Below are 11,506 nucleotides of genomic sequence, written 5' to 3'. Positions count from 1 at the left end.
GAACGCACCACACAAGTGCTGGCATTTAATTGGTTGTGGTGCTGTTTGTACATAAAGGGCCCTCCATCACCTGGTCAACATGTGTTTCCGGTTTAGACCTCCGTTTGCTGTGCAGCGCCAGCGCATACTAATGTGCGCTCGATTGCTGCTTGATTGGTTGTGGACTGAACGATAAATATGAAATGACTCATGTAATTTGAATATCTGTTTCATCTTGACAGGAAAGGCCAGTTGGTGGTGTTGGTACTTTTTTTTAGATTTGTTGCACAATTTTTTTTTAGTTTTGCTGTTTTGTTTGCTGTGTTTTTATTCACGTCACTACCCTGAACTGCACTGCCATCCTTGACTTGAGGCATCACTGTTATTTAAATGTGTGAGTGGTTTTAACATGGTATATTTTATTGATAAGAATGAAATGGTGTAATAAATACAATTATTGAATTTGAGATTGTCAAGTTATCTGTAGCGGGCCTGCGTGCCTTAAAGGTAACTTTTTGGGAAGGGAAGAATTATTACAATTTTATCTTAAATACAGTTGTTTTGACTCACACCGTCACATGATGAAGACTAGAAAATACGGCAACCAAATGAGGCAGGTGTCTGTTGACCTTTTCAAATAAAAAAACTGCTGAATTAAACCGTGGGGCTTTCATAGTGGCAGACTTTTTATATGTAGATGTAGTTCCTTTACAAGTAGCTTAGCGACACATTTTTAGAAAGGATTAAAAAAAAAATATAATGGTAAATAGCAGCTTTAATTCTTTTGTTGCTTCAGGTTAACGCTGATCCTTTCGCACACTGGACTTCGTTCACCAAAACGTCGTTTTTAGATAGAAAAACAAATGATTGCCCCCCAGGCGACCCATGAAACGGCGCGTTTACTGCTGGAAAAATGAGGACTTAAGCTCCACAGCCCGGTTGGCTTAGTTTTTCTGATCCAGCTGATACAAAGACGATAAAAAAAAATAAATAAATAAATCCTTTTCAGGAACATTCCTGATAAAAAATTAAAAGGGATAAAAATAATCACCCTAAAAAACCTGAAACCCAAATATCATCTCTGCAAATTTTGTGTGTTAATTTGATATTGTAAGAAGGAAAAGTCAGAGATTTGACTGATTAAAGTCTGACAGCCTTCAAAGCCATATCAGTTCATTTCAGGAAAATATATCCTGTTGTATAAATAGCTAAACCTTTATTTAAGGGAGTCAGGCAAGTTGCAATGTATTCTCCTGGACTTTTCATCTTGTATGTCCCAGTGGAGCTAAATCATCGTAAGCGCTAAGTGATTGCTAGTTACACAAAGTGTGACAATTTTGCTGAACCCTAAAAAAGAAGTTGTTGTTGTTCATGAGTGTTGCTACAACCGAGGAAGATCAGAAGCTACATTTCCCAGCTTTTTATTTAGCAGGCTAATTATTGGACATGACGAGCAAAGTGAAATTTCTTGGGTCGTGTATCCAGAAGTGATTTTTGTTAAGGTGGTGATGCAAGATGAAGGAGCAGGCTTTTGAAATTTTACATGTGCACAGATGGTTTTAAAATTGAATAAGTCAAGAAATTCGATACTAAGCACCATGACTGCTACAACAGATGACAGAAGGTATATGTTAAACTTCTATATACATTGGAATAAATTTTGGTCGCTCATATAATTCTCCTTAATTATATAAGTCTCCTAGAGAACTCTGCATAGCTTGTGGCACATTTGTGCAATCACCCTCTAATATGCAAGGTGAACTGATAGGAGAAATACAAGAAATATAACCCACTGAAAAAGGATCAGCTGAAAAAAGATCAGCTGAAACGTTGCGCTGCTAGCCATCATTTAGCACCAGAATGGGTCCGTAATTCACTCAACAAAGCTTCGTTTTCTTTGCTCCTCAGGTCCGCAATAACATAAACTTGCAGACAATTTAAGAGCCGCTTCGGGATCTGAGTGTATCCCACACTTACACCAAATAGATGCATCCGAAAATGAGAGTAGAAATGTCCACACACCCACTTTTCTGCTGTATTCAGCTGTGATAAATGAGAGCCTTAGTGAGAAATGCACTCACTATTCCTGGAATGCAATTGTTTTTGCAAGCTTTACCATTTCAGAGTCGCTCCAACACATCAACGGCCACAATCCAGTTGACCTTGGCTTGAGTTGCTCAGGCCTTTTTATACACACCAGTTTCTCTTACAGCCAGTATGCTGATGGTCTGTCAGAATATTCCCTCAAACAGTGCAAGCTGTTCTTCCCTGCTACCGACTCCCTCCTTGGTTATTTGTAAGAACTGACACATGAAGCCAGGTAACTTTCAGAGAACAAGTGAAATGCTAATAACCCTGCAGGAGAGAACTTTTTGCCAGTTGTGTGTCACTCGTTCGTACGCCCCTCTCCCAGCCATGTGCCCTCTTTTCTCCTTTCCAACAAAACTTTGTGCAACTTTAATGGAGGCATCCATAAATGATGACGTTTCTCAGAAGTAATCACATCAAAGGGCTCACTTCCAGCTATGGGAAGCGAGCAAGCTAACCCTGGCACACTCAAGCACTCCAGGACTCTGTGGCAGCTTCTCTTCAGAGTATTTAGATTACTTCCATCTGGTGGGAGTAGCCAATTAACCCAACGCAATGCAAGGCTGGAAGCCGGGCCAGCTGTGGAGTCTAAATACAGAGAATAATGAACACGTATGTCGGAAAGAATAAAGTATGACTTGGATTTGCTTCTGCATTTCCCACTTTTTTATGATTAATTGCTATTCTGTCCATTTTTCTCTACACTTGTGCTTTGTCAAAGGCTCTTGACAGAAAATGTTTCATGCATTTTACATCAACAGACACGATCTCTGCCATTGGCTGACATGGGACAGATGGTCCAATGACGGCAAAAAGAGTTCTGCCTGGCGCTAATCTGCCGCAATCTGTAGATCCTGCTTAGCAACCAAATCCAAATGGTACTGTTGGAAATAATCTGAGATTAATGGACATTATTTTATCCGAAGCTATAAATAAGTTTCCTTCTTTTTTTGCTTTTTTTTTTTTTTTTTTTAGCCGGGCCACAGACTGAACAGGGAGGACCATGACATCTTAATCTTGAGCAAAATAATCACAGTGGGAGCAGGTGTCAGGGCGGGTCCGATACAGACGGGGGGGATGGTGAAGACCAGGGAACCTCCAACACTGGGCTGATCCACAATTTGGCAGCCAGGAACATTTGACCCACACGCGTCTGACTTTCATCGCCATCTTTTACACGTTTAGGGCAAAGGGTCGGCTCTCATTTTGTTGCTGCGGTGGTGGTGAGAGTAATCTAAGATCAAGACACGCGAAGCAGCCGACATCTCTGTATTTCTGAAAAACATACATAAATGCGCGTTTAAAGCTGAGATGAGCCAGTCAGCGTTTCCTTGTTGCCAAATCAATGCAGCCCCGCTGACAAGGCCTTTGGTCGATTATGTATTGGCAGGCGCCTGGATGGGGCAGCCACCTGCTCCTAACGACCAACCCGATGAGAAACCCTGACACTAAGCAGCTATAAAAAGATGATTCAGTGCATCACACTCTGATGTGAGCATTTAAAATGTAATTCTCATGATTTATTTTATACGTTTGTCGACTGGAGTTCTATCTGCTGAAATCCCAATCGCATTACTTTAAAAACAAAAGTAGTCATACTCCTTTCGCCTCCTTTATTTTTGAATTTGTTTCACTAAATACTCTCCATGCGTAAAATTTTATCTCAAAATATCTACGGTCCTTTTGCAAAAGGCTCACAGGTTTGTGAGAGGAATTTGGAGGACAAATACCATCATGAACACATCAGAGATGTGACCTCAGTGGAGGTCATGGAGGAGCTTAATAAGGGTCAAGTTCATACAAAAATGGGAAAAGGAAGACGCATCTGCAGACTTAGCAAGAGATGGCTGTCCAACTAAACTGACAGGCTGAGAAAGTAGCGTATTGATCAGGCAAGCAGCCAGGAGGCCCCTGGAAAGATCTGTAGGAGCCGCAGCAACCCACGGCTCAAGTGGGATAATCTGTCGATGACCACTTCTTGTCAACACTCCACGAATCTGTTCTTTAGGAAAGAGACATTTCTGAAAGAGACATAAGAGGCGCTGCTTGCGGTTTTTCATCAGGCCATGTAGCTAAAACAGCAAACATGCCCCGGATGGTTTAGATTCATGCACATTTAGATGTTGAAATGGCCCAGTCAAAGGCCGGACATGAATCCAAGAGAAAATCAACACTTGAAAATTGTGGTTCACCGATTAATTTTTCTTTTTTTCCTTTTTTTATTAATGAACTATTTTGCAAAGAGGAACTGACAAATAATTCAAAGCAGGAAGAGGCAAACCTAAGGTGTAATTGCATCATTTTACTTCCACTTCACAAACAAGTATGACTTTGTGTTGGTCCGTCGCATTATCATCCCAGTAATTTATGTCAAAAGGTTTATACAATGTTTGTGCTAATGACACATTGTATCTTAAATTTACTTAAATCCCAGTTTTTTCACCAAAGGCTTTTCTCTCATCTCATTTATAAGTTCAGATGGTTTGCACTGTAAAAAAAAAATCTATACTTATTTAAGATTAAGGGTGTCTCCGATGCTTGTTTGGAGAGGCAGAAGTTCACCTCGGTTGTATATTACGCCTCATATTTCTTCCTCTACTAGGAGAGGAAGCGTAAAATGGTCTTTCTGGCTTGCCGTTACTTTTGCAGGCAAATAATGAGGACTTTCGCTCTCAGTCACCTGGTGGATTCCCAGAACAAAGCAACACCTCCTCCAGCTTTTCCACAGCATTTTGCTAATAAGCAATCGCTCCACCAGTTAGAAACGGGGTGAGCCATGAGACGTGACTAAAAACCCAGAGCCAAGACTATTCTGCGTAAGATAGGCAGTTGAAATCAGACGTCGCCGTCCTAAAAGCATCTGAAGCTACACTATTTTCCCAAGATGAATGTTTCCTAGTCAAAGGAAGAACTGAACTTGTTCAAAGCGAGATATTTCATCTGCTGGATGCAACAGGAACACGCCAAAGCCGGGAGAAAATCTTGCAGGAGGATTAGCGGCGACAATAAAACCTTACAAGTCGCAGCAAACACAAAAGCTTTCATTACCGCCAAAGCTCGCACACGCTGCTGTAAGTGCATGCCTGGAGATAAACAGGTGCCGACTGGAAGATGTGCAATAAAAGGGGGGAACTTTCTCACCGCCCTGCAACTACGGAGTCAATATGAAGGAAGAGAATAATGCAGCAGGGAGGGTCTCAGCTCATACGGACACACATTCAGACAAAAAAAACTATTGAAATGCTGAATGGCGTTCCGGTCAGAATTCCCGGGTCATCCTGAATTCAGTTTGTACTGATGCTGCAGGGAAACTTTAGCAATGAATTCTTGTGGCAGCATAACATTTGCAGTGCATAAGAGCATAGCGTGACAGTACTTGCGAGATGGTTTCTGACAAAGTAGTTAAGGTATTTATAGGCTGCGGTGTTAAGAAATAACTCAACGGGAGAAGCCTGGTGTGCACGTTAGAAAGGAAGCAAAACAACCATGCATCAGGCCAAGGTCCCAGACAGCACTGCAGAGAAAGTAGCGACATCAGGAAACAATAACGATTGTCAAATTTGTTTAGAGAAGAGCTCAAAAGTTAGGGGGAAAAAAAAAACAGTAGGCTGAAGTTAACTAAGATTTTCAGAGCAAAGCTGAAAATGATGATTTAATGTTTCTGAGATAAGGCAGAGTTTTCCTTTCAGCAGAACAAAACCTACCATAACCATGCCAGTGGTTCTGAGTTTAACAAAATATTAGCAATGAAATGATCTGTGCTCTTTTTGACTGGCCCTTCTGGTGACAAACAGGTCACATTTCCTCTATTTCCTCTAAGCCGCTCGTGCTAAAGATCTTCAGGTCCAATACTAAAAAACAAAAAAAAAAAAATCACCCTTGTTTTTTTGCCTGCAAACTCATCAACAGTTTCAGTCACTTTGTTTTGTTTTAGAGTACAAAAAAAGTAAAAGGTTCTAGATATAAGCATTGATGCATAAATGGGTGTAACCTTATAGTTCCTCCATTTTCTTTTAGATTCAAAGCTACTGTCTTTACAAAGAATACAGCAGTAGATTTTCAGTGGTCATTGTTACATTTAATTGCTGAGCAAAATAAGGTTGCACAAAACAGTTTATGAATTATAGACCTTCAACAAAAATCATCAAAGCAGGTAATCCGACAATGGAAAACTAAAATGGGTATTTAAGCCTGGATCGGTGCAACTCTTCAAGATAAGAACGATTTCACCAAGTTCAGTAAACCTTAGGAGTTTTGATTCAAGCGTAGCAATAACTCGGTCCAAGTCAGTCCAACAGGCAATATGCATTTTCTGAAGTCCTCCTCCCCCCACGCCACCCTCCCAAGGCTTCACTCTCCTGGAACAAATAAACCGAACGAAGGGCACCTCTAGGACTGCTTCGGCTAGCAATTTCTCCCCAATTCTCAGATCGCCTCTTCAGTGTCTGCCCGTCTGACATTCACACATACACAGAGCTAATGACAGCATTCCAGCCACCCAACTGTATAACTGCCCCGAGGGAAAAGAAATCACTTTCTCTCCGTGGTCACTCGCTCTCCTGTGTGGATCGGCTTTGCCTCAGAATTCAGCAAGCAAAGATGACTTTGACCACAGGGAGTTGGGGATAATGTCAGTCATAAGATTGGAGAGATTGGCTAACTTTTTTCTTTTTCTTTTTTGGGGGTGGGTGGGAGGAGTGCAATGCGACAGAGTAAGCAAAAAAAAATGTTGAAGAGACGAGAAAACTGTGTTCAAAGGTTGTTCGAATTCAGCTCGAAAGTTGTGATCGAGGTCGGGCGGCTCGCTCACATTTGCCTTAGGATGCAAACATGTACGGTGGATGTTTAAGTCTCCGAAATAAGGAAAATAAACATGTAATGGGGAAAAAAAGTAGTTTCTCTGCAACTTGCACATTTTTATCTCATTTTGTTCAAATAAAACAAACTGCCTTTCGTCACAGTTTACATTCAAACACACGTCGGTCACCTCGCGACTGCAAAACACTTCAGATTGACAGGTGAGATGTTTGTGCAAATTTGATTAGCAGTTTTGACAATTCCGCCTAAAATTCATGCAGCTGATAGATTAAGATTTAGAGTAATTGTTTAATTTTTGCCAAAACGTTCCTCTGACTGGAAGTAGTGTTAACATTTTGGACAGGATCCCAGCTTGAATCTGCTGCAGAAAATGTAGAGGCTTTTTAAAGATTATTGTGATGGCAATGAGGGTTTACCACCTTTTAAACTTGAAACTCATCGCCAAAGACTGAAATGATAATGGTTTGATTCCTGATTGCAGATTTGATACCCCCTGATTTATTTAGAAGGGAATACATTTAGACATTATTTCCTAGTGAAATATGTATATACATAAAATATTAGTATTTTTTTTTCTTATTCTTATTCCTCTATGGTTGTGTAGCCAGTAAATGTTTCTGTAAAAGTAAAAAGAGGGAATTTTCCACTAAGACGACTGAAACTTAAGAAAAAAGATCCCACTGATCTACTTGACTCCATCCTTAAAAGCTTAAGTTTAACTTTGAAATTTGTTTCCCACCAGCTTAGAAAAGTCTGACTCTCTCTGTAGTCAGCACCGCTCTGCAAGGCCACGATGAAGAGATGGCTCGCAATAACCCTTTAGCTTTAACAGGCTAGAGCTGAAGAAGTTAACATCAATTAACTCTTCGTTATTAGTCGCAAAAGGTCAAAGCACTTTTGGCTGCAATTATTTTATTTTTTTTGCATTTTGGTTTTTAATTGGAATAATTGTGAGTCAGTTGAATGACTCACTATGGCAGTCTCAGCTACGGCTAATTAAAAGCTGAAGAGCTTTGAGAAACAAGAAAATGAGTGAAAATTCAGCTTTTTTCTCTGCTGCACTAAAAATCAACTGCACCCATTTGTATTCATAAAACACATATTTAGCAAACAGACGGTCAAGCTGCTTGTGAAACAATCTCAGCATAAGTCCGGCTGTTTTTGTTAAGAACAAAACAATGAAGCGCTCAGGTTAGCTGGTCAGCTTTTAATGTAACAACCTAACCTAGACGTGGCAATCTTTCCAAAATGACAGGGGAGCTTTAATCAGAGAAGCAGCAATCTGGCCTGTGACGACACTGGAGGGGCTGCAGAGATTCGCAGCTCAGGTGGGAGAGTGGGCTGATGGTGCTACTGTTAACCGCCGTCTGTGAGAGAGAGGGATAAGAAATCCTGCCACAAACCATGGAGGGAAAGCAACGAAAAAGATGCTCTGATTAATAGAATTGTTTTTGAGCCCACCGATGTTTTATGCCACTTTTTTAGAATATGTTTACAAATACTTTTTTTCTTTATTGTAAATGCAGAATGTAAACATTTTGTTTAGCTGTAGCTTAATTACTGCTTTGCCTGTTGTTTCCTGCACCAAACAGAATATTTTTGTATGTGTGCTTCACTTAGTGATTCATCAATTATTAAATTAGTTGATGATTATTTCAATAATTGATCAAACGTGATTAATCATGAGACCCCTAACATTTTTTTTTTCACCTCTAGCATTTGCATAGATAAACAAATGAAAATGTTGAAAACCATGTGTTGGTTTGTTTCATTACATCTCTCGTAAGTAAAATCCCAACAGAAAAAAAGTACGGTTTTAAATGTGTGCAGGTTCATAGTTATCTGTCTCTGGTGTCAGACGAGCCATCGGATGAGCAAGACTCTTTCAGATTTCCCAGCATGCCGCAGGTCCAGCACGCATTTCTGTTCACTGGAAGGTTCTCGGCGCGCTTTCTTGATGGTGCCAACAATCACAATGTGTTGCAATATCATGCAAAAACGACCATGGCAGCTTATTACAGTTTTCTCACTGGACTGCTTTGGGGATCATTTAATGGTAGTAACACAAACAACAGGTTTTATTTTTGAAGAAGAAACATAGCGTGTGAAAAAGAGCCTTGGTTTAGTGTTTGCTGAGAGGATTACCACTTTAAAGCTCCGGACCAACGCAAATATATTCAAACAGAAAGTATGAATCCTTCCCATATGCTTCAACACAATGTCAACATTGTGAGGATGAACCACACTCCCACTGCTCTTCATACACACACACACACACGCGTGTACACACAGGGCGGCTGTATAATAAATGGGCCTCTTCCGTCCTGTTGCACTTAAGTGTCGCTGCAGTCAGCGGCATCATAAGCACAACAAACACAGAAACATCTTGTTGTCGGTGTTCAGTCGGTGTAAAAATCGCTGCTTCAGAGACTGACAGGATTCATATTCACAAACCACAAACGCACACACACACAGCTGCAATTACCCAGCGCCAGAGCTCAAAGGATGCTTTTAAATTGTGCTGTTTGCACTTCAAATGAGTTTGATCCATCCTCACAGGTTGGGTGTGGGCTGGGGGAGGGGAGTGCTTCTGGGTGTGGCCCCCACCCTCACCCCCTCCTTTCTTTTCGTTATTGTTGCTCCAACAGAGCAATAACGTGGATCCTGAAAACTGTGTGGGAGGAGTGTGAGGCGATCATTTGTATCTGAGCATCACCTGCCGTCGGGACATTAGAGAAGCACAGCCTGGGGGGCTTTTCTCCCCCCGCCTCTGTCTCTGAGGACTCCTGATGCCATGCAATGTAGCACTGACAGCTCCCTTTAAAAACAACAACAAAAACCTCAGCACCAACTTCCTCCCTCCCCAAACCTTTCCAATCCTCACAGCCTTTCTTCTTTCTTACTCTCGCACAAATAAAAACCTGCTTTGACAGACAAAGATCCAGAGATACCACAAATGTGCGCATATCAGAAATGTGTTTCGATATGTAGAATAAGACTCGTCCTCCTGCCTCCACCCAGCCACACAGAGAGACACAGCCTTCCTCCCCTCCGGCAGCAAGCAGGCAGGCAGGCAGGCGGAGAGGACAGCCATGGATATGTTCTGCCTGCTATCTAATGAGCGTCGGAATGTCACTGTGGGGGCCCTCTCGGCCGGTCCCGGCCAGCCAAGCGGGTCCATACGCGAGGTATCAACACAGCCTATCAAACAGCTGGCAGACAGCCTACCCTGCTTTCTCCCTCTCATCATCCCCGACTCTGCATCTCTGCCGAATGAGGCTCTCGCTGTCTGCTTCTGATAACAAACAAGCAGAGGCCCAGGTCTGCTCTGCCTCTCATCCACACCCCCCAACCCCTCCCCTCAACTCCTCTACTCCTCCTCTTCTTCCTCACCCAGCAGCATCAGCACCACCGACTTTACACAGACATCCCGAATGAAGGATGGAGGCGAGCTCTGCCATAAATAACACACACACCATCCGCTCTACCTGACTGCGTGTGTTCAGTGGAGCTAAAAAGAGACGGAAGGGTGCCAGACGAAGTACAGTTTGTGTTTTGTTTTTTTCCTTCTTTTACCTTGTTACGGAAAAAGCAGTGGGAGAGTCTTTCAATAAGCGTCTATGTTTAACTCCCTTTCTTTCTCAGCCCTCTCCGACTCTCTGCCTGGGTGTAGAGCGCACCTTTTGAGTGTCATGTACACAGAAGACATCAAATAACACGCCTTCGCAAAGGATGCCGGAGCCGCCGCAGCACGGCAACGCAACACCGCCTCAATGGGCGTGCTGGGAGATGAGAAGATATGAGGGAAGAGACGCGCTGGGAGCTGATCGGCGCTGCTTCTCTGGCTCCAGGACAACAATAATCCCTTTAAAAACGTCAGGAGATGTTCGGTTTTGCCTCTGCTTCCAAGTTACCTAGGTCCTTGCATTTAGGTTGTCAGCAGCAATCACATCGGATCGCAGTGGGTTGTAAAGATGTGACACGGATGAATGTAATTGAAAGCTCAATAGCTATGCAAATGTGGCTCTGGCAACTCCGTGTTGCCCAGCTAACGAAGGTGTTCCCGACTGGAAACGGAGAACAGACGACTTACTTCCGGAAAGACCTTCCAGAGGATCACCAGTGAATTCAAGGCTCACCTTTTCAGATCGAAATATTGTATCTTTACCTTCACATAACACGATCAAGACCAACATATTCTTGGCACAATCCCCCCTTTTTGCTTGCCCTGGATACCCCACTGTTTCATGACCTAGTACTGCCTATTGTTCTGGCAGGTGGGACTCCCTGCTGAGCTCATTCCTGCTACAGAAAAAAATCTATTGACTCTGGAGTATGATTACTGTGTATATGAGGCTATATAGACATCGGCATAGAACGGTATTTGAGGCCTCGCTGGCAGTAAGAAAAAAATCTACATGGGTCACATTTCAGGATTTTAGGGCTGCATTATGTTTGTCTTCAAAGTCCTGAAAAGAGGCAGATGGGACTGCCTCACAAGATCTCTCCTGCTGCGGACAAAGCAAATAATCTGGTACGATGCAGCTATACATCGAAGTATAAGATCCCCAGATTATCTGACAGAAAAATCCAACTTAAGTATTTCAAGGATGAAATACAT

General features: G+C 42.2%; 1 protein-coding gene across 1 annotated transcript in view; it reads right to left on the bottom strand.

The window, feature by feature from the left end:
• Positions 1 to 11,506, bottom strand: part of nell2a (neural EGFL like 2a) — a 95,883-nt gene that overhangs the window by 83,335 nt on the left and 1,042 nt on the right. The gene's annotated exons all lie outside the window — the stretch shown is intronic.

The sequence above is a fragment of the Poeciliopsis prolifica genome, unplaced genomic scaffold, assembly GCF_027474105.1.
Source record: "Poeciliopsis prolifica strain line A6 unplaced genomic scaffold, Auburn_PproV2 SCAFFOLD001, whole genome shotgun sequence".
NCBI classification, from domain to species: domain Eukaryota; kingdom Metazoa; phylum Chordata; class Actinopteri; order Cyprinodontiformes; family Poeciliidae; genus Poeciliopsis; species Poeciliopsis prolifica.
Note: the sequence above shows the minus strand (reverse complement) of the source record. Positions and strands in the feature narration are given on the sequence as shown.